This window comes from Lagenorhynchus albirostris, chromosome 1, assembly GCF_949774975.1.
Source record: "Lagenorhynchus albirostris chromosome 1, mLagAlb1.1, whole genome shotgun sequence".
Taxonomy (NCBI): Eukaryota; Metazoa; Chordata; class Mammalia; order Artiodactyla; family Delphinidae; genus Lagenorhynchus; species Lagenorhynchus albirostris.
The window spans coordinates 110,465,619-110,490,513 of record NC_083095.1 but is presented as its reverse complement, the minus strand read 5'-3'; positions in this window follow the sequence as shown (position 1 = coordinate 110,490,513).

Sequence of the window (24,895 nt, the reverse complement as noted above, 5' to 3'; positions counted from 1 at the left end):
AAAAATGAAAATATACAAATGGGACCTAATAAAACTTAAAAGCTTTTGCACAGCAAAGGAAAACATAAACAAGACAAAAAGGCAACCCTCAGAATGGGAGAAAATATTTGCAAACGAATCAATGGACAAAGGATTAATCTCCAAAATATATAAACAGCTCATGCAGCTCAATATTAGAAAAACAAAAACCCCATCCAAAAATGGGCAAAAGACCTTAATAGACATTTCTCCAAAGAAGACATACTGATGGCCAAGAAGCACATGAAAAGCTGCTCAACATCACTAATTATTAGAGAAATGCAAATCAAAACTACAATGAGGTATCACCTCGCACCTCTTAGAATGGGCATCATCAGAAAATCTACAAACAACTAATGCTGGAGAGGGTGTGGAAAAAGGGAACTCTCTTGCACTGTTGGTGGGAATGTAAATTGATAGAGTCACTATGGAGAACAGTATGGAGGTTCCTTAAAAAACTAAAAATAGAAATACCATGTGACCCAGCAATCCTGCATATACCCAGAGAACACCATAATTCAAAAAGACACATTCACTGCAATGTTCACTGCAGCACAATTCACAGTAGCCAGGTCATGGAAGCAACCTAAATGCCCATAGACAGACGAATGGATAAAGAAGATGTGGTACATATATACAAATGGAATATTACTCAGGCATAAAAAGGAGGAAAATTGGGTCATTTGTAGAGACACGTATGTATACAGAAACTGTCATACAGACTGAAGTAATTCAGCAAGAGAAAAACAAATATCGTATATTAACGCATTAATGTGGAACCGAGAAAAATGATATTGATGAACCAGTTTGCAGGGCAGAAATAGAGACACAGACGTAGAGAACAAACGTATGGACACCAAGGGGGGAAAGTGGCTGGGGGTGTGGGATGAATTAGGAGACTGGGATAGACATATATACACTAATATGTATAAAATAGATAAGTAATAAGAACCTGCTGTATAAAAAATAAAATTCAAAAATTAAAAAGCAATAAAACAGAAAGAAAAAGTTCTTCCCTTGCCATAGACATATTTATATGAATGATTTCTATGCTAACATCTATAAATACGAAAAAAAGGAATAAAACCTATCTTGAACCAAAAAAAGAAAAAAAAAGGGAAAAAAAACCAGAACCCACCAGTCATACAGAAGAAAACCCTATCAGAGCACTTGCTCCAGTGGTAAACAATTCTGAAGCTGGTCAGAGGTGGGGAATCGTCTCCCATGCAGCCAGCAGCCCCCCTGCAAGGAGCGTCCTCATTGCAAAGCTAGGGAACCTTGAGGAGGCGTCTCTGAGTAAACGTGAGCTGAGCCCCAGGCCACCTGCTGCTGAACTGTTCCCACCCTTCCCAGGTAAAACACCTGAATGTGTGCAAGGACTGGAAAGCCTAGAAGAAGGGCTGAGGAGGCACACCAGCGACAGCATGCCGGCCGACTTGGTGCCTGCAGGCCAGCCAGGATGGTCCTGGCCCTGGGTGCTCTTCTGGAAGATTTCCATTTCCCTGCCTGAGATACCCGTGCTGTCCCTGCCCCCACTGCTTTTTTCCTTCCTCACCTCTGCCCAGGGAGAAATTCCAGCAGCAGGTATGGGTGACACTTCCTCTTCTTTAGCAGGTGGCAGCCTGGCAACTGCTGCAGAAAGTCCAGCAGAGCCCCACTCACACTGGGCCACCCACAAAGCTGCGGCCTCTCACTCCCTCCCACCAGCCCAGCCCCGAGACTGCTGACAGGGCAGAGAAAATGGCGTCAGGCACAGCTGCAGGGGCTTTTGCTGCCTGGAGTGGTATTTATATTGATCTCAACCCAGGCACACCTGGGGAGGGCTGGCCGGCACGGTAAGGCTGCCCAGGTCAGCCAATCATCACCCCTCAGGGGCTCACAGATGCAGAAAATGGAACTTGCTGAACCGGCCAGGTCCAAGGAACAGGTGTGGGCTCCTGAGAGTCAGGATAGACAAGGGGCTGCAGCTTTGGCTTGTTTTCTAATCATTTTATCTGACCCATGACTGGGAGACAACTTTAAGAAAACCCTCTCCTAATGAGAGAAACCCAGTAGTCAGGGAGAGGAGGGGTGGTGGTTGGAGACAGAGGCCTGGTGCCCCGGGTGCAGTGGAAGTCTCTGGAAGACCAGGTGGAGGGAGGCCGCACAGAGTGATGCCCAGGGTCACAGACCTGTCGGAGCTGCTGTTTGTTAGTTCAAGTCCTGCTCTGAGGTGCTCTGTGTCAGCTCTGAGCGACAGGTGAGCTGGGGGTGCTCTGCAATGAGGCCTATGTGCACGGTTCCTGTGTGCCCAGCCCTGCCACGGTACCTGCAAGGGTAGCTCTGTATCCTGGGAGGGGCCTGACCACGAGAGCCCCGTGGGCTGGGGTGGGGGTGGGGTACCTGCCCAGGTGAGCTCCATATCCTGGGATTGGCCTGACCACGAGAGCCCCATGGGCTGCTGGGGACCTGGTAAAGGATGTCAGGACAGTCAGTGAAGCCACCGAGGATATACCTCCAGTTGCTCCTAATTCCTACACCCTGCTGGTCATTCTACCAACCACCAGAACATGGTATTCTGTATTAGTCTTCAATGATGCCTTCTTTTGTATTCCATTAGTCCCAGAGTCACAAGAAATTTTGGCTTGTGAGTGGCAGGACTCAACATACAACTAAAACAATACTTCCGGGCCGTCTTGCCCCAAGGGTTCAAAAATTCCCACACCATCTTTGGGGAAAGCTTAGCTAAAGACCGAAAAGTTCTACCTCTGGAAAAGGAAACCCTCCTTCAATACGCAGACGACATTCTGATCGCCAGCCCTACTAAGGAGGCCTCTGAACTACCAAGCCAATAAAGGATAGAAGTTGTCCAAGAAAAAGCTCAAATATCACAGACTGCGGTGACCTGCCTGGGCTTCATTCTCACACAAGGTCGGAGAAGCCCATCCCAGGAAAGGGAAGAAACCATTTGCATCCTTACCCCTTTCTAAAACTAGAAGACAGCTTAGGGGTTCCTGGGGAGGCCAGGGTTTGCTGCTTCTGGATCCCTAACTACAGTCTACTAGCTGGGCCTCTATATGAAACACTGAAAGGAAAAGATGATGATCCTTTTGAATAGAATCCAGAAGTGGTCTTTCAAGAATGGAAAGAGCAGTCAATTCAGACCCTTGCCCTGGAACTCCCTAATTAAGCTAAACCCTTTGACCTTTACATTCCCGGTGAAAGGTGAATCGCCATTGGAGAATTAGTGCAAAACCTGGGACCACTTGAAATGGAACAACGCAAGAATGCCATCCAGGTAGGATAAACTACGGTCACCAAGGGGCTTGGCCCACTGCCACAACTGGCCAAGATACTGGCGGTATCTAAAAACCTGGAAATCAGCAGCCCAAAAGGCCACCTCCCTCCTAAGGGAAAAGGACCCCACGTGGTGATCCTAATCACCAACCATGCCCTGAAGTTGCAGGGTTCGCTCCGTGGGCACACCGACCTCGAGTGAGGAGGCCCTCCAACTCCAACATCCAGAGAGATAACCGGGGGCAACGGGGCACCATGACGACTCGTGTGAACATCACTTGACCTGGAGCTTCTCTCAGAAAACAAGTGTGTACCCCAAAAAAGCAGACTACTGCTTGCAGCACTTACTGCACCCAGAGGGGAGCTAATAAGCTTGGCGGGGGAACCGTATATCACGCTGTCACCATAGAAAAGCCTACAGACACCGTGATGATGGTGGCCAATAAGACCGGCTGGACTCCTGGCTACTTCAAAAGGCCGTTGACTCAGTGGCCGTCATGGTCCTGGATCACCACGGACGCTGGACTCTCTGGGAGTTGAGCGGGCAGGGCTCTGACACCTGGTGCTGTTTGTACGTTAATTCAGGGGCCTAACTGAAGAAAGCGCAGACTACTGGTCAGAGCATCTAGGCTGGCAGAAACGGTCAGCCTAAGGTGGCCGAACAAATGTGGAGCGGGGTGAAACCGGCCCCCACAGCGTCTCTGCACATCTCTTTCCTGGACCCTTAAAAGTCATTAGAATCTATAACACTTCCAATGCTGGTGCTCAGGCGGACGAGCAGGGAGGCAGGGGGCCTGGGGACAATCAACGTCACCTAGAGGCTGCTGGGGAGAAGTTCTGACTCTCGTCACCGGGTATGAGGGCTCCCAACTCAGCACTCAGCAGTTACAGAAGAAGGGTCTGCACCCTCAGCACTCCAAGAATGAGGAACGGGACAAAAGGCAGAGGAGGGGTTTGTCCCCAGCAAAGCCCATTAAAAATCCCTGGGAGATAAAAATAGAATCTGGGCAATAAAGTCAAGTCTGACCTTTTTGATCCTTTGTGCTTTGTCTAATTTCACGTGCTCCTAGGGTCCCGCATGCAGAGGTTCCACACCCGGCACTTCAGACCAGATTTCCTAGTGCAGAATGGCTGGGTCGACACCTCAGCTCCTGGGGCCCAGTGCAGACTCCGAGATATAGAGCCTGAGCTGCAGCCAACCCGGCCCTCGAGAGCTCCGCCCCCTCCCTCCCACTGACTCTGACAGGATCTCTACACAGCAGCCCAGCCCACAGCCCACGGCGTAGTGCATGCTCTCACCTCTCCATTCTCTGATCAAAATATAAAGTTTCTTTTGCTTCTGAACCAAACTCAGTCTCGATCTGTTGGCCCCAATGACACTGGGCAGGGGGACACTTGTTGGGGCCCACTCTGGAGGATCAGTAACCGAAATTGAGAACATTGTAACTTCAATGAACAGATGTGTGAGCCAAACTGTAATTAACATAGAGCAGTGTGTAAGGCTCGGGTAAAATAAGATGTTTCTAACACTTCCATTTGATATTTCCATCACTTTATTATAAGCAAGTTCAGTGAAGATGTTTGTCCTATTTGTCAGGTCAATATTATCTTTCCAAGGATGTACATCTAATAATCTTGGTTAAAGCTTCAATCTTGTTTTAAATGCTTTTCCACTGAAAGTGCTACCTCTCTTTCAGCTACCCCATTTCTGAGAAGTATGAAATCTTATAATTTATTATTACCAAAGGGGAAAGGTGGGAGGAGGGATAAATTAACAGTTTGGGATTAACACATACACACTGCTATGTATAAAACAGATCATCAACAAGGAACTACTGTATAGCACAGGGAACTACACTCAATATTTTGCAATAACCTATAAGGGGAAATAATCGGAAAAAGAATAGATATTTTTATCGACATCATCTATCAACGACATATAAAATGTAACCTAAGGGAAGCCGATGGTGAGCGCTTCTGACCCTGAAGACTTCAATCATCTAAAGTTTGGACTCTGCCTACTTCCCAAGGCCCTTAATGAACATATGTGTAGCTGTAGCTTAAAAATTCCCCAGTTTGGGGTTCGGGGAGACACTGATTTGGAAAAATCCCCGGTGTTCTCCTTACATGCACGGAACCCTTGCTACTGCTAAAATATGCCTGTCACACCCAGAGGATGGTACACCGTCTGATCGGGAAGAGTTTGGAAAAGGCATCTCATCTCCTCATCTCTTGGTAGTCGGGTTCACCCCTCCAGCGTCTTTCCTAACAATCTCCCCACTTGGGGATGTCAGCACCGTCAACATCCTGTTGCACACAGTTTCGAATCTGTCCAGAGGATGAAGCGGAAGGATGAAGAACAATGAGAGACAAGTCCTAGGTATTCGGACAGGCACATGTCACTCTAATTTCCAATCAGGAAGACGTAATGACCAAAGGCTAAGATTACCCACGGAAACAGAATAGGGCTTGAAGAAATCCCACTGTTTTGTGGCCAGTTCCCAAAAGCACAAGTTGAAAAATGGAACTCAGGGGCACTAAAATTCACAAAACTGAAGAGCTGAAAGTATCTATTGTCGAAAAATGTCTTGAGGTAAGCCACCGAAAAGGACTTGTAAGCAAGGGAGAATGGCAGGAAAGGGATTTGAGGAGGTAGAAAGGACTCGCCATTAAGCACAAGGGGCTGAACATCGCCAACAATGCAGTTGGCCAAAAAAGGCGTATGCGTATTTTCTGAATATATTCAAGAAAAGGGCATACGCCCTTTTTAGCGAACCGAACAGGTGGGCACTGGAAAACAATACTACAAAATGTATCACTTCGCATTAGTCAGAAGAGCCATCCTCATAAAGTGTAAACACCAGAAATGCAGGACAGGGCGAGGAGAAAAGGGAGCCCTCTGAGGCTGATAGTGGAAATGTAAGTTGCCAACGGCCATTCTGGAGAAGTGTATTGTGTTTACTAAAGCATCTAAAAAATGAGCTACAGAGCATAGGGCACTTGCACTCATGGGCGTATATCTTGGGAAAAACAAAAATCGAGAGGACACAGGCACCCCAATGTTTACTGCCTCTCGGTTTAAAAGATCCTCGACTAGGATATAACTTAAATGTCTCTGGAAGGAAAAAATGGATAAAAGAGATGTGGTACTTATGTAGAGTGGAATATTACTCAGCCCGGAAATCAATGAAATAAGGCCACTTGCAACAACTCCAAAGGAGTTACGTACGATCATTCTAAGTGACATAAGTCAAAAGGAAAAGACACATATCATAAGATATCACTTAAAGGTGGAATCAAAAATGGTTACACATGAAATAAATTACAAAAGATAAACATAGTCAAATATGTAGAAAACACACATAAGGCTGCTAAAGGGGAAAGGTGGGGAGGGGTGAGGCATTATCCAGGAGGTTGAAATTAGCAAATATACGGTTTCAAATACCAAATTGATAATCGAAAAGGCCTACACGGTACCTCAAACAACCGCACTCAGCACACTCAAGTCACCGGAAAAGAATATATACGACTGGTAAGAATCTGAAGAAGAATTTATTGATGTCTCTCTATGGGTGAATCAAGTGCATGTACAGCACAGCGAGAAACAGACCACTGAAAATCACCTGTAATCAATATAATAATAAATTTAAGAAAAAGTCACTGAGACAGAAAAATTCTTACACCTTTTGTTAAGGGGCTGTTAATCAACATGCATTGTACACATATAGACCCACAACAGGATGAGACATAAGGCTGGAAACTGTTCGCGCTAACAGAATTAGTGAGGTTGGGTGAGGAAATGCAGACCCTTTAAAGGAATACTGCCTGGTACCCATTCCATGGGTCCCAAATCTGCAGGCTCAAGGGAACTGCCTACAGGTAAAACATACATGGGAAATCCAGAGGACTGTACACCGTGTGAACGGGAAATGTGTCTAAAATGCACCTCATTCTTCATCTACTGGTGTTCGGGTTCGCCATTCCAGCCACTTTACTAAAAATCTCCCCACGTGCAGATTCAGAGCCTTTAACCTCCTGTTTCGCACAGTTTCCAATTTGTGCAGAGGATGAACAGAAAGAAGGGGACCCAATGAGACACTAGCTGTGGGTGTTTCGACAGACACATGTCAGTTTAATTTCCCATCGTGAAGAAGAACTAACCAAAGGCTCAGCCTGCCAGCCCGGAACCAGAATAGGGCCTGAAGCAATCTTGCGGTTTTGCAGCCAGTTCACAAAACAGTGAGTTGGAAAATGGAGCTCAGGGGCAGTGCAATTCACAAAGCAGCAGAGTTATAAATGACACCTAACGTCCAAAAATATATTGAGGTAAGGCAACTAAGAGGCTCTGAATGCAAGGCAGAATTGCAGGAAACAGATTTCAAGCGGTAGATTGGTCTAGCCTTTAAAGCACATGAAAAGCGTCAGAACTTCGACAATGATGCACTTGGCGAAAAAGCGCGTATGCGTTTTTTCCTGAATATATTCAGGAAAAAACGCAAACGCCCTTTTTAGCCAATCAAGCAAGCGGGCAAAGCAAATCCGTACAACAAACAAATCTCATTTCCCACCACTCAAAAGGGCCATCAGGAAAGTGTGTAAAAGACAGAAATGTAGGACAGACCATTGGAGAACAGAGAGCCTTATTACGGGGATGTGCGCGGTGTAAAATGCCGAGTGCTACTCTGGAGAGGTGGATGGTGTTTTCAAAAATATTTAAAAAACAGAGCGACAGAGCATAGGGCACTTCCACTCAAGGGTGAATATCTTGGGAAATATAAAAATCAACAAGACACAGGCACCACAAAGTATAGGGCTGCTCCGTGTTCAAGAACCTAGATTTCGGTTCACCTTAAATATCACAGGAAACAGAACACTGGAAAAAGAAGTTGTGGTACTTATGTACAATGGAATGTCACTCAGCCTTGAAATCACTGTCATAAGACCAGCAGCAGCATAATGAGTGGATTTAGGTACGATGATTCTAAGTGAAAGAAGTCACACAGAAAAAGAAACTTATCATAAGATATCACTCATAGACGGAATGTAAACATGGCTACACATGAACTGAATTACAAAACGGAACACAGTCACACAGTTAGAAGACGCACTTGTGCCTGCTTAAGGGGAGAGGTGAGGTGGGGTGATGCATAAAACCAGAGTTTGAAATTAGCACAGATCCCGTTCCATACACCACATATGTACTAGAGAAGACCTACTCTTTGCTCAGTGAACTGGACTCAACACCCGCTATGCACCGCAGAGGAATATATGTGACAAGTCAGAATCTTAAAACCTACGTATTGATACGTCTCCGTAAGGGAATCAAGTGTGCGTAGAGCGGCAGAAATACTGCAGTGAAATTCAGCTGAAGCCCATTATAAAAATAAATTTCGAAAAACAAAAAAAACACAAAGAGAGTGAAAGAGAGAGAAATTCTTACAAACTTCGTCCAGGGGCTGTGATGCACCCTGGATTGACCTTACCTACCCCCTACAGCTGGATGACACATGAGGCTGGACACTTGGGGCTGAGAGGATTGGTGAGGTTGGGTGAGCAAATGCAGACCCTTTAAAGCAGTACTGCGCGCTACCCATTCCATGGGCCCCAACTCTCCAGGTTTAAGGGTATCTTCCTACGGCTAAAACACGCATGGGAAACCCAGAGGACGGTACACCGTGTGATCGGGAAAGGTTTCTAAAACGTACCTCACTTTTCCTCTCCGGGTGCTCGGGTTCGCCATTCCAGCCGCTTTACTAACAATCTCCCCATTTGGAGAGTCAGCGCCTTAAACCTCCTGTTTCGCACAGTCTGCAATTAGTGCGGAGGATGAACGGGATGACGGGGAACCCATGAGAGAACAGCTGTAGGTGTTTGGACGGGCACATGCACCTCTAATTTCCCATCAGGAGGAAGAATTAACCAAAGCCTCAGCCTGCCGCCCCGGAACCAGAATAGGGCCTGAAGCAATCCTGCGGTTTTGCGGCCAGTTCACAAAAGAGCGTGTTGGAAAATGGAGCTCAGGGGCACTGCAGTTCACAAACCTGCAGAGTTAAAAAGGACAACTTTCGTCGAAAAATATATTGAGGTAAGGCAACGAAGAGGAGTTGAAACCAAGGCAGAATCGCAGCAAACAGGTTTCACCAGGTAGATTGGAGTCTCCTTTAAAGCACATGAAAAGCGGCCGAACTTCGACGATGACGCAGTTGCCCAAAAAGGGCGTATGCGTTTTTGCCTGAATATATTCAGGCAAAAACGCATACGCCCTTCTTGGCCAATCAAGGAAGCGGGCAATGGAAATCCGCACAGCAAAGAAGTCTCTCTTCAAGCGGTCCAAAGGGCCATCCGAAGAAAGGGGAAAAACCAGAGAGGCAGGACAGGCCATGCAGACCAGGGAGCCTTGTTACCCTGATTGGCCGGACTTTAATTGCCAACAGCCACTCTGGAGAAGTGTATGGTGTTTCCGGAAACATGTGAAAAACAGAGCTACAGAGCATAGGGCACTTCCACTCGTGGGCATATATCTTGGGAAATATAAAAATCAACAAGACACAGCCACTCCAAAGCTTAGGGCTCCTCTGTTTACAAAATCCTCCACTTGGGTACAACTTAAACACCCCAGGAAAGAGAAAAATGGATAAAGAAGCTGTGGTACTTATGTACAATGGAATGTCACTCACTCAGCCTCGAAATCACTGTCATAAGGCCAGCAGCAGCATAATGAGTGGATTTTAGGTACGATGATTCTAAGTGAAAGAAGTCACACAGAAAAAGAAACTTATCATAAGATATCACTCATAGACGGAATGTGAACATGGCTACACATGAACTGAATTACAAAACGGAACACAGTCACACAGTTCGAAGACGCACTTATGCCTGCTTAAGGGGAGAGGTGAGGTGGGGTGATGCATAAAACCAGAGTTTGAAATTAGCACAGATCCCGTTCCATACACCACATATGTACTAGAGAAGACCTACTCTTTGCTCAGTGAACTGGACTCAACACCCGCTATGCACCGCAGAGGAATATGTGTGACAAGTCAGAATCTTAAAACCTATGTATTGATACGTCTCCGTAAGGGAGTCAAGTGTGCGTAGAGCGGCAGAAATACTGCAGTGAAATTCAGCTGAAGCCCATTATAAAAATAAATTTCGAAAAACAAAAAAAACACAAAGAGAGTGAAAGAGAGAGAAATTCTTACAAACTTCGTCCAGGGGCTGTGATGCACCCTGGATTGACCTTACCTACCCCCTACAGCTGGATGACACATGAGGCTGGACACTTGGGGCTGAGAGGATTGGTGAGGTTGGGTGAGCAAATGCAGACCCTTTAAAGCAGTACTGCGCGCTACCCATTCCATGGGCCCCAACTCTCCAGGTTTAAGGGTATCTTCCTACGGCTAAAACACGCATGGGAAACCCAGAGGACGGTACACCGTGTGATCGGGAAAGGTTTCTAAAACGTACCTCACTTTTCCTCTCCGGGTGCTCGGGTTCGCCATTCCAGCCGCTTTACTAACAATCTCCCCATTTGGAGAGTCAGCGCCTTAAACCTCCTGTTTCGCACAGTCTGCAATTAGTGCGGAGGATGAACGGGATGACGGGGAACCCATGAGAGAACAGCTGTAGGTGTTTGGACGGGCACATGCACCTCTAATTTCCCATCAGGAGGAAGAATTAACCAAAGCCTCAGCCTGCCGCCCCGGAACCAGAATAGGGCCTGAAGCAATCCTGCGGTTTTGCGGCCAGTTCACAAAAGAGCGAGTTGGAAAATGGAGCTCAGGGGCACTGCAGTTCACAAACCTGCAGAGTTAAAAAGGACAACTTTCGTCGAAAAATATATTGAGGTAAGGCAACGAAGAGGAGTTGAAACCAAGGCAGAATCGCAGCAAACAGGTTTCACCAGGTAGATTGGAGTCTCCTTTAAAGCACATGAAAAGCGGCCGAACTTCGACGATGACGCAGTTGCCCAAAAAGGGCGTACGCGTTTTTGCCTGAATATATTCAGGCAAAAACGCGTACGCCCTTCTTGGCCAATCAAGGAAGCGGGCAATGGAAATCCGCACAGCAAAGAAGTCTCTCTTCAAGCGGTCCAAAGGGCCATCCGAAGAAAGTGGAAAAACCAGAGAGGCAGGACAGGCCATGCAGACCAGGGAGCCTTGTTACCCTGATTGGCCGGACTTTAATTGCCAACAGCCACTCTGGAGAAGTGTATGGTGTTTCCGGAAACATGTGAAAAACAGAGCTACAGAGCATAGGGCACTTCCACTCGTGGGCATATATCTTGGGAAATATAAAAATCAACAAGACACAGCCACCCCAAAGCTTAGGGCTCCTCTGTTTACAAAATCCTCCACTTGGGTACAACTTAAACACCCCAGGAAAGAGAAAAATGGATAAAGAAGTTGTGGTACTTATGTACAATGGAATGTCACTCACTCAGCCTCGAAATCACTGTCATAAGGCCAGCAGCAGCATAATGAGTGGATTTTAGGTACGATGATTCTAAGTGAAAGAAGTCACACAGAAAAAGAAACTTATCATAAGATATCACTCATAGACGGAATGTGAACATGGCTACACATGAACTGAATTACAAAACGGAACACAGTCACACAGTTCGAAGACGCACTTGTGCCTGCTTAAGGGGAGAGGTGAGGTGGGGTGATGCATAAAACCAGAGTTTGAAATTAGCACAGATCCCGTTCCATACACCACATATGTACTAGAGAAGACCTACTCTTTGCTCAGTGAACTGGACTCAACACCCGCTATGCACCGCAGAGGAATATATGTGACAAGTCAGAATCTTAAAACCTACGTATTGATACGTCTCCGTAAGGGAATCAAGTGTGCGTAGAGCGGCAGAAATACTGCAGTGAAATTCAGCTGAAGCCCATTATAAAAATAAATTTCGAAAAACAAAAAAAACACAAAGAGAGTGAAAGAGAGAGAAATTCTTACAAACTTCGTCCAGGGGCTGTGATGCACCCTGGATTGACCTTACCTACCCCCTACAGCTGGATGACACATGAGGCTGGACACTTGGGGCTGAGAGGATTGGTGAGGTTGGGTGAGCAAATGCAGACCCTTTAAAGCAGTACTGCGCGCTACCCATTCCATGGGCCCCAACTCTCCAGGTTTAAGGGTATCTTCCTACGGCTAAAACACGCATGGGAAACCCAGAGGACGGTACACCGTGTGATCGGGAAAGGTTTCTAAAACGTACCTCACTTTTCCTCTCCGGGTGCTCGGGTTCGCCATTCCAGCCGCTTTACTAACAATCTCCCCATTTGGAGAGTCAGCGCCTTAAACCTCCTGTTTCGCACAGTCTGCAATTAGTGCGGAGGATGAACGGGATGACGGGGAACCCATGAGAGAACAGCTGTAGGTGTTTGGACGGGCACATGCACCTCTAATTTCCCATCAGGAGGAAGAATTAACCAAAGCCTCAGCCTGCCGCCCCGGAACCAGAATAGGGCCTGAAGCAATCCTGCGGTTTTGCGGCCAGTTCACAAAAGAGCGTGTTGGAAAATGGAGCTCAGGGGCACTGCAGTTCACAAACCTGCAGAGTTAAAAAGGACAACTTTCGTCGAAAAATATATTGAGGTAAGGCAACGAAGAGGAGTTGAAACCAAGGCAGAATCGCAGCAAACAGGTTTCACCAGGTAGATTGGAGTCTCCTTTAAAGCACATGAAAAGCGGCCGAACTTCGACGATGACGCAGTTGCCCAAAAAGGGCGTATGCGTTTTTGCCTGAATATATTCAGGCAAAAACGCATACGCCCTTCTTGGCCAATCAAGGAAGCGGGCAATGGAAATCCGCACAGCAAAGAAGTCTCTCTTCAAGCGGTCCAAAGGGCCATCCGAAGAAAGGGGAAAAACCAGAGAGGCAGGACAGGCCATGCAGACCAGGGAGCCTTGTTACCCTGATTGGCCGGACTTTAATTGCCAACAGCCACTCTGGAGAAGTGTATGGTGTTTCCGGAAACATGTGAAAAACAGAGCTACAGAGCATAGGGCACTTCCACTCGTGGGCATATATCTTGGGAAATATAAAAATCAACAAGACACAGCCACTCCAAAGCTTAGGGCTCCTCTGTTTACAAAATCCTCCACTTGGGTACAACTTAAACACCCCAGGAAAGAGAAAAATGGATAAAGAAGCTGTGGTACTTATGTACAATGGAATGTCACTCACTCAGCCTCGAAATCACTGTCATAAGGCCAGCAGCAGCATAATGAGTGGATTTTAGGTACGATGATTCTAAGTGAAAGAAGTCACACAGAAAAAGAAACTTATCATAAGATATCACTCATAGACGGAATGTGAACATGGCTACACATGAACTGAATTACAAAACGGAACACAGTCACACAGTTCGAAGACGCACTTATGCCTGCTTAAGGGGAGAGGTGAGGTGGGGTGATGCATAAAACCAGAGTTTGAAATTAGCACAGATCCCGTTCCATACACCACATATGTACTAGAGAAGACCTACTCTTTGCTCAGTGAACTGGACTCAACACCCGCTATGCACCGCAGAGGAATATGTGTGACAAGTCAGAATCTTAAAACCTATGTATTGATACGTCTCCGTAAGGGAGTCAAGTGTGCGTAGAGCGGCAGAAATACTGCAGTGAAATTCAGCTGAAGCCCATTATAAAAATAAATTTCGAAAAACAAAAAAAACACAAAGAGAGTGAAAGAGAGAGAAATTCTTACAAACTTCGTCCAGGGGCTGTGATGCACCCTGGATTGACCTTACCTACCCCCTACAGCTGGATGACACATGAGGCTGGACACTTGGGGCTGAGAGGATTGGTGAGGTTGGGTGAGCAAATGCAGACCCTTTAAAGCAGTACTGCGCGCTACCCATTCCATGGGCCCCAACTCTCCAGGTTTAAGGGTATCTTCCTACGGCTAAAACACGCATGGGAAACCCAGAGGACGGTACACCGTGTGATCGGGAAAGGTTTCTAAAACGTACCTCACTTTTCCTCTCCGGGTGCTCGGGTTCGCCATTCCAGCCGCTTTACTAACAATCTCCCCATTTGGAGAGTCAGCGCCTTAAACCTCCTGTTTCGCACAGTCTGCAATTAGTGCGGAGGATGAACGGGATGACGGGGAACCCATGAGAGAACAGCTGTAGGTGTTTGGACGGGCACATGCACCTCTAATTTCCCATCAGGAGGAAGAATTAACCAAAGCCTCAGCCTGCCGCCCCGGAACCAGAATAGGGCCTGAAGCAATCCTGCGGTTTTGCGGCCAGTTCACAAAAGAGCGAGTTGGAAAATGGAGCTCAGGGGCACTGCAGTTCACAAACCTGCAGAGTTAAAAAGGACAACTTTCGTCGAAAAATATATTGAGGTAAGGCAACGAAGAGGAGTTGAAACCAAGGCAGAATCGCAGCAAACAGGTTTCACCAGGTAGATTGGAGTCTCCTTTAAAGCACATGAAAAGCGGCCGAACTTCGACGATGACGCAGTTGCCCAAAAAGGGCGTACGCGTTTTTGCCTGAATATATTCAGGCAAAAACGCGTACGCCCTTCTTGGCCAATCAAGGAAGCGGGCAATGGAAATCCGCACAGCAAAGAAGTCTCTCTTCAAGCGGTCCAAAGGGCCATCCGAAGAAAGTGGAAAAACCAGAGAGGCAGGACAGGCCATGCAGACCAGGGAGCCTTGTTACCCTGATTGGCCGGACTTTAATTGCCAACAGCCACTCTGGAGAAGTGTATGGTGTTTCCGGAAACATGTGAAAAACAGAGCTACAGAGCATAGGGCACTTCCACTCGTGGGCATATATCTTGGGAAATATAAAAATCAACAAGACACAGCCACCCCAAAGCTTAGGGCTCCTCTGTTTACAAAATCCTCCACTTGGGTACAACTTAAACACCCCAGGAAAGAGAAAAATGGATAAAGAAGCTGTGGTACTTATGTACAATGGAATGTCACTCACTCAGCCTCGAAATCACTGTCATAAGGCCAGCAGCAGCATAATGAGTGGATTTTAGGTACGATGATTCTAAGTGAAAGAAGTCACACAGAAAAAGAAACTTATCATAAGATATCACTCATAGACGGAATGTGAACATGGCTACACATGAACTGAATTACAAAACGGAACACAGTCACACAGTTAGAAGACGCACTTGTGCCTGCTTAAGGGGAGAGGTGAGGTGGGGTGATGCATAAAACCAGAGTTTGAAATTAGCACAGATCCCGTTCCATACACCACATATGTACTAGAGAAGACCTACTCTTTGCTCAGTGAACTGGACTCAACACCCGCTATGCACCGCAGAGGAATATATGTGACAAGTCAGAATCTTAAAACCTACGTATTGATACGTCTCCGTAAGGGAATCAACTGTGCGTAGAGCGGCAGAAATACTGCAGTGAAATTCAGCTGAAGCCCATTATAAAAATAAATTTCGAAAAACAAAAAAAACCCAAAGAGAGTGAAAGAGAGAGAAATTCTTACAAACTTCGTCCAGGGGCTGTGATGCACCCTGGATTGACCTTACCTACCCCCTACAGCTGGATGACACATGAGGCTGGACACTTGGGGCTGAGAGGATTGGTGAGGTTGGGTGAGCAAATGCAGACCCTTTAAAGCAGTACTGCGCGCTACCCATTCCATGGGCCCCAACTCTCCAGGTTTAAGGGTATCTTCCTACGGCTAAAACACGCATGGGAAACCCAGAGGACGGTACACCGTGTGATCGGGAAAGGTTTCTAAAACGTACCTCACTTTTCCTCTCCGGGTGCTCGGGTTCGCCATTCCAGCCGCTTTACTAACAATCTCCCCATTTGGAGAGTCAGCGCCTTAAACCTCCTGTTTCGCACAGTCTGCAATTAGTGCGGAGGATGAACGGGATGACGGGGAACCCATGAGAGAACAGCTGTAGGTGTTTGGACGGGCACATGCACCTCTAATTTCCCATCAGGAGGAAGAATTAACCAAAGCCTCAGCCTGCCGCCCCGGAACCAGAATAGGGCCTGAAGCAATCCTGCGGTTTTGCGGCCAGTTCACAAAAGAGCGTGTTGGAAAATGGAGCTCAGGGGCACTGCAGTTCACAAACCTGCAGAGTTAAAAAGGACAACTTTCGTCGAAAAATATATTGAGGTAAGGCAACGAAGAGGAGTTGAAACCAAGGCAGAATCGCAGCAAACAGGTTTCACCAGGTAGATTGGAGTCTCCTTTAAAGCACATGAAAAGCGGCCGAACTTCGACGATGACGCAGTTGCCCAAAAAGGGCGTATGCGTTTTTGCCTGAATATATTCAGGCAAAAACGCATACGCCCTTCTTGGCCAATCAAGGAAGCGGGCAATGGAAATCCGCACAGCAAAGAAGTCTCTCTTCAAGCGGTCCAAAGGGCCATCCGAAGAAAGGGGAAAAACCAGAGAGGCAGGACAGGCCATGCAGACCAGGGAGCCTTGTTACCCTGATTGGCCGGACTTTAATTGCCAACAGCCACTCTGGAGAAGTGTATGGTGTTTCCGGAAACATGTGAAAAACAGAGCTACAGAGCATAGGGCACTTCCACTCGTGGGCATATATCTTGGGAAATATAAAAATCAACAAGACACAGCCACCCCAAAGCTTAGGGCTCCTCTGTTTACAAAATCCTCCACTTGGGTACAACTTAAACACCCCAGGAAAGAGAAAAACGGATAAAGAAGTTGTGGTACTTATGTACAATGGAATGTCACTCACTCAGCCTTGAAATCACTGTCATAAGGCCAGCAGCAGCAATAATGAGTGGATTTTAGGTACGATGATTCTAAGTGAAAGAAGTCACACAGAAAAAGAAACTTATCATAAGATATCACTCATAGACGGAATGTGAACATGGCTACACATGAACTGAATTACAAAACGGAACACAGTCACACAGTTAGAAGACGCACTTGTGCCTGCTTAAGGGGAGAGGTGAGGTGGGGTGATGCATAAAACCAGAGTTTGAAATTAGCACAGATCCCGTTCCATACACCACATATGTACTAGAGAAGACCTACTCTTTGCTCAGTGAACTGGACTCAACACCCGCTATGCACCGCAGAGGAATATATGTGACAAGTCAGAATCTTAAAACCTACGTATTGATACGTCTCCGTAAGGGAATCAAGTGTGCGTAGAGCGGCAGAAATACTGCAGTGAAATTCAGCTGAAGCCCATTATAAAAATAAATTTCGAAAAACAAAAAAAACACAAAGAGAGTGAAAGAGAGAGAAATTCTTACAAACTTCGTCCAGGGGCTGTGATGCACCCTGGATTGACCTTACCTACCCCCTACAGCTGGATGACACATGAGGCTGGACACTTGGGGCTGAGAGGATTGGTGAGGTTGGGTGAGCAAATGCAGACCCTTTAAAGCAGTACTGCGCGCTACCCATTCCATGGGCCCCAACTCTCCAGGTTTAAGGGTATCTTCCTACGGCTAAAACACGCATGGGAAACCCAGAGGACGGTACACCGTGTGATCGGGAAAGGTTTCTAAAACGTACCTCACTTTTCCTCTCCGGGTGCTCGGGTTCGCCATTCCAGCCGCTTTACTAACAATCTCCCCATTTGGAGAGTCAGCGCCTTAAACCTCCTGTTTCGCACAGTCTGCAATTAGTGCGGAGGATGAACGGGATGACGGGGAACCCATGAGAGAACAGCTGTAGGTGTTTGGACGGGCACATGCACCTCTAATTTCCCATCAGGAGGAAGAATTAACCAAAGCCTCAGCCTGCCGCCCCGGAACCAGAATAGGGCCTGAAGCAATCCTGCGGTTTTGCGGCCAGTTCACAAAAGAGCGAGTTGGAAAATGGAGCTCAGGGGCACTGCAGTTCACAAACCTGCAGAGTTAAAAAGGACAACTTTCGTCGAAAAATATATTGAGGTAAGGCAACGAAGAGGAGTTGAAACCAAGGCAGAATCGCAGCAAACAGGTTTCACCAGGTAGATTGGAGTCTCCTTTAAAGCACATGAAAAGCGGCCGAACTTCGACGATGACGCAGTTGCCCAAAAAGGGCGTACGCGTTTTTGCCTGAATATATTCAGGCAAAAACGCGTACGCCCTTCTTGGCCAATCAAGGAAGCGGGCAATGGAAATCCGCACAGCAAAGAAGTCTCTCTTCAAGCGGTCCAAAGGGCCATCCGAAGAAAGGGGAAAAACCAGAGAGGCAGGACAGGCCATGCAGACCAGGGAGCCTTGTTACCCTGATTGGCCGGACTTTAATTGCCAACAGCCACTCTGGAGAAGTGTATGGTGTTTCCGGAAACATGTGAAAAACAGAGCTACAGAGCATAGGGCACTTCCACTCGTGGGCATATATCTTGGGAAATATAAAAATCAACAAGACACAGCCACCCCAAAGCTTAGGGCTCCTCTGTTTACAAAATCCTCCACTTGGGTACAACTTAAACACCCCAGGAAAGAGAAAAATGGATAAAGAAGCTGTGGTACTTATGTACAATGGAATGTCACTCACTCAGCCTCGAAATCACTGTCATAAGGCCAGCAGCAGCATAATGAGTGGATTTTAGGTACGATGATTCTAAGTGAAAGAAGTCACACAGAAAAAGAAACTTATCATAAGATATCACTCATAGACGGAATGTGAACATGGCTACACATGAACTGAATTACAAAACGGAACACAGTCACACAGTTCGAAGACGCACTTGTGCCTGCTTAAGGGGAGAGGTGAGGTGGGGTGATGCATAAAACCAGAGTTTGAAATTAGCACAGATCCCGTTCCATACACCACATATGTACTAGAGAAGACCTACTCTTTGCTCAGTGAACTGGACTCAACACCCGCTATGCACCGCAGAGGAATATATGTGACAAGTCAGAATCTTAAAACCTACGTATTGATACGTCTCCGTAAGGGAATCAAGTGTGCGTAGAGCGGCAGAAATACTGCAGTGAAATTCAGCTGAAGCCCATTATAAAAATAAATTTCGAAAAACAAAAAAAACCCAAAGAGAGTGAAAGAGAGAGAAATTCTTACAAAATTCGTCCAGGGGCTGTGATGCACCCTGGATTGACCTTACCTACCCCCTACAGCTGGATGACACATGAGGCTGGACACTTGGGGCTGAGAGGATTGGTGAGGTTGGGTGAGCAAATGCAGACCCTTTAAAGCAGTACTGCGCGCTACCCATTCCATGGGCCCCAACTCTCCAGGTTTAAGGGTATCTTCCTACGGCTAAAACACGCATGGGAAACCCAGAGGACGGTACACCGTGTGATCGGGAAAGGTTTCTAAAACGTACCTCACTTTTCCTCTCCTGGTGCTCGGGTTCGCCATTCCAGCCGCTTTACTAACAATCTCCCCATTTGGAGAGTCAGCGCCTTAAACCTCCTGTTTCGCACAGTCTGCAATTAGTGCGGAGGATGAACGGGATGACGGGGAACCCATGAGAGAACAGCTGTAGGTGTTTGGACGGGCACATGCACCTCTAATTTCCCATCAGGAGGAAGAATTAACCAAAGCCTCAGCCTGCCGCCCCGGAACCAGAATAGGGCCTGAAGCAATCCTGCGGTTTTGCGGCCAGTTCACAAAAGAGCGTGTTGGAAAATGGAGCTCAGGGGCACTGCAGTTCACAAACCTGCAGAGTTAAAAAGGACAACTTTCGTCGAAAAATATATTGAGGTAAGGCAACGAAGAGGAGTTGAAACCAAGGCAGAATCGCAGCAAACAGGTTTCACCAGGTAGATTGGAGTCTCCTTTAAAGCACATGAAAAGCGGCCGAACTTCGACGATGACGCAGTTGCCCAAAAAGGGCGTATGCGTTTTTGCCTGAATATATTCAGGCAAAAACGCGTACGCCCTTCTTGGCCAATCAAGGAAGCGGGCAATGGAAATCCGCACAGCAAAGAAGTCTCTCTTCAAGCGGTCCAAAGGGCCATCCGAAGAAAGGGGAAAAACCAGAGAGGCAGGACAGGCCATGCAGACCAGGGAGCCTTGTTACCCTGATTGGCCGGACTTTAATTGCCAACAGCCACTCTGGAGAAGTGTATGGTGTTTCCGGAAACATGTGAAAAACAGAGCTACAGAGCATAGGGCACTTCCACTCGTGGGCATATATCTTGGGAAATATAAAAATCAACAAGACACAGCCACCCCAAAGCTTAGGGCTCCTCTGTTTACAAAATCCTCCACTTGGGTACAACTTAAACACCCCAGGAAAGAGAAAAATGGATAAAGAAGTTGTGGTACTTATGTACAATGGAATGTCACTCACTCAGCCTCGAAATCACTGTCATAAGGCCAGCAGCAGCATAATGAGTGGATTTTAGGTACGATGATTCTAAGTGAAAGAAGTCACACAGAAAAAGAAACTTATCATAAGATATCACTCATAGACGGAATGTGAACATGGCTACACATGAACTGAATTACAAAACGGAACACAGTCACACAGTTAGAAGACGCACTTGTGCCTGCTTAAGGGGAGAGGTGAGGTGGGGTGATGCATAAAACCAGAGTTTGAAATTAGCACAGATCCCGTTCCATACACCACATATGTACTAGAGAAGACCTACTCTTTGCTCAGTGAACTGGACTCAACACCCGCTATGCACCGCAGAGGAATATATGTGACAAGTCAGAATCTTAAAACCTACGTATTGATACGTCTCCGTAAGGGAATCAAGTGTGCGTAGAGCGGCAGAAATACTGCAGTGAAATTCAGCTGAAGCCCATTATAAAAATAAATTTCGAAAAACAAAAAAAACACAAAGAGAGTGAAAGAGAGAGAAATTCTTACAAACTTCGTCCAGGGGCTGTGATGCACCCTGGATTGACCTTACCTACCCCCTACAGCTGGATGACACATGAGGCTGGACACTTGGGGCTGAGAGGATTGGTGAGGTTGGGTGAGCAAATGCAGACCCTTTAAAGCAGTACTGCGCGCTACCCATTCCATGGGCCCCAACTCTCCAGGTTTAAGGGTATCTTCCTACGGCTAAAACACGCATGGGAAACCCAGAGGACGGTACACCGTGTGATCGGGAAAGGTTTCTAAAACGTACCTCACTTTTCCTCTCCGGGTGCTCGGGTTCGCCATTCCAGCCGCTTTACTAACAATCTCCCCATTTGGAGAGTCAGCGCCTTAAACCTCCTGTTTCGCACAGTCTGCAATTAGTGCGGAGGATGAACGGGATGACGGGGAACCCATGAGAGAACAGCTGTAGGTGTTTGGACGGGCACATGCACCTCTAATTTCCCATCAGGAGGAAGAATTAACCAAAGCCTCAGCCTGCCGCCCCGGAACCAGAATAGGGCCTGAAGCAATCCTGCGGTTTTGCGGCCAGTTCACAAAAGAGCGTGTTGGAAAATGGAGCTCAGGGGCACTGCAGTTCACAAACCTGCAGAGTTAAAAAGGACAACTTTCGTCGAAAAATATATTGAGGTAAGGCAACGAAGAGGAGTTGAAACCAAGGCAGAATCGCAGCAAACAGGTTTCACCAGGTAGATTGGAGTCTCCTTTAAAGCACATGAAAAGCGGCCGAACTTCGACGATGACGCAGTTGCCCAAAAAGGGCGTATGCGTTTTTGCCTGAATATATTCAGGCAAAAACGCATACGCCCTTCTTGGCCAATCAAGGAAGCGGGCAATGGAAATCCGCACAGCAAAGAAGTCTCTCTTCAAGCGGTCCAAAGGGCCATCCGAAGAAAGGGGAAAAACCAGAGAGGCAGGACAGGCCATGCAGACCAGGGAGCCTTGTTACCCTGATTGGCCGGACTTTAATTGCCAACAGCCACTCTGGAGAAGTGTATGGTGTTTCCGGAAACATGTGAAAAACAGAGCTACAGAGCATAGGGCACTTCCACTCGTGGGCATATATCTTGGGAAATATAAAAATCAACAAGACACAGCCACCCCAAAGCTTAGGGCTCCTCTGTTTACAAAATCCTCCACTTGGGTACAACTTAAACACCCCAGGAAAGAGAAAAACGGATAAAGAAGTTGTGGTACTTATGTACAATGGAATGTCACTCACTCAGCCTTGAAATCACTGTCATAAGGCCAGCAGCAGCAATAATGAGTGGATTTTAGGTACGATGATTCTAAGTGAAAGAAGTCACACAGAAAAAGAAACTTATCATAAGATATCACTCATAGACGGAATGTGAACATGGCTACACATGAACTGAATTACAAAACGGAACACAGTCACACAGTTAGAAGACGCACTTGTGCCTGCTTAAGGGGAGAGGTGAGGTGGGGTGATGCATAAAACCAGAGTTTGAAATTAGCACAGATCCCGTTCCATACACCACATATGTACTAGAGAAGACCTACTCTTTGCTCAGTGAACTGGACTCAACACCCGCTATGCACCGCAGAGGAATATATGTGACAAGTCAGAATCTTAAAACCTATGTATTGATACGTCTCCGTAAGGGAATCAAGTGTGCGTAGAGCGGCAGAAATACTGCAGTGAAATTCAGCTGAAGCCCATTATAAAAATAAATTTCGAAAAACAAAAAAAACACAAAGAGAGTGAAAGAGAGAGAAATTCTTACAAACTTCGTCCAGGGGCTGTGATGCACCCTGGATTGACCTTACCTACCCCCTACAGCTGGATGACACATGAGGCTGGACACTTGGGGCTGAGAGGATTGGTGAGGTTGGGTGAGCAAATGCAGACCCTTTAAAGCAGTACTGCGCGCTACCCATTCCATGGGCCCCAACTCTCCAGGTTTAAGGGTATCTTCCTACGGCTAAAACACGCATGGGAAACCCAGAGGACGGTACACCGTGTGATCGGGAAAGGTTTCTAAAACGTACCTCACTTTTCCTCTCCGGGTGCTCGGGTTCGCCATTCCAGCCGCTTTACTAACAATCTCCCCATTTGGAGAGTCAGCGCCTTAAACCTCCTGTTTCGCACAGTCTGCAATTAGTGCGGAGGATGAACGGGATGACGGGGAACCCATGAGAGAACAGCTGTAGGTGTTTGGACGGGCACATGCACCTCTAATTTCCCATCAGGAGGAAGAATTAACCAAAGCCTCAGCCTGCCGCCCCGGAACCAGAATAGGGCCTGAAGCAATCCTGCGGTTTTGCGGCCAGTTCACAAAAGAGCGAGTTGGAAAATGGAGCTCAGGGGCACTGCAGTTCACAAACCTGCAGAGTTAAAAAGGACAACTTTCGTCGAAAAATATATTGAGGTAAGGCAACGAAGAGGAGTTGAAACCAAGGCAGAATCGCAGCAAACAGGTTTCACCAGGTAGATTGGAGTCTCCTTTAAAGCACATGAAAAGCGGCCGAACTTCGACGATGACGCAGTTGCCCAAAAAGGGCGTATGCGTTTTTGCCTGAATATATTCAGGCAAAAACGCATACGCCCTTCTTGGCCAATCAAGGAAGCGGGCAATGGAAATCCGCACAGCAAAGAAGTCTCTCTTCAAGCGGTCCAAAGGGCCATCCGAAGAAAGGGGAAAAACCAGAGAGGCAGGACAGGCCATGCAGACCAGGGAGCCTTGTTACCCTGATTGGCCGGACTTTAATTGCCAACAGCCACTCTGGAGAAGTGTATGGTGTTTCCGGAAACATGTGAAAAACAGAGCTACAGAGCATAGGGCACTTCCACTCGTGGGCATATATCTTGGGAAATATAAAAATCAACAAGACACAGCCACCCCAAAGCTTAGGGCTCCTCTGTTTACAAAATCCTCCACTTGGGTACAACTTAAACACCCCAGGAAAGAGAAAAACGGATAAAGAAGTTGTGGTACTTATGTACAATGGAATGTCACTCACTCAGCCTCGAAATCACTGTCATAAGGCCAGCAGCAGCAATAATGAGTGGATTTTAGGTACGATGATTCTAAGTGAAAGAAGTCACACAGAAAAAGAAACTTATCATAAGATATCACTCATAGACGGAATGTGAACATGGCTACACATGAACTGAATTACAAAACGGAACACAGTCACACAGTTAGAAGACGCACTTGTGCCTGCTTAAGGGGAGAGGTGAGGTGGGGTGATGCATAAAACCAGAGTTTGAAATTAGCACAGATCCCGTTCCATACACCACATATGTACTAGAGAAGACCTACTCTTTGCTCAGTGAACTGGACTCAACACCCGCTATGCACCGCAGAGGAATATATGTGACAAGTCAGAATCTTAAAACCTATGTATTGATACGTCTCCGTAAGGGAATCAAGTGTGCGTAGAGCGGCAGAAATACTGCAGTGAAATTCAGCTGAAGCCCATTATAAAAATAAATTTCGAAAAACAAAAAAAACACAAAGAGAGTGAAAGAGAGAGAAATTCTTACAAACTTCGTCCAGGGGCTGTGATGCACCCTGGATTGACCTTACCTACCCCCTACAGCTGGATGACACATGAGGCTGGACACTTGGGGCTGAGAGGATTGGTGAGGTTGGGTGAGCAAATGCAGACCCTTTAAAGCAGTACTGCGCGCTACCCATTCCATGGGCCCCAACTCTCCAGGTTTAAGGGTATCTTCCTACGGCTAAAACACGCATGGGAAACCCAGAGGACGGTACACCGTGTGATCGGGAAAGGTTTCTAAAACGTACCTCACTTTTCCTCTCCGGGTGCTCGGGTTCGCCAT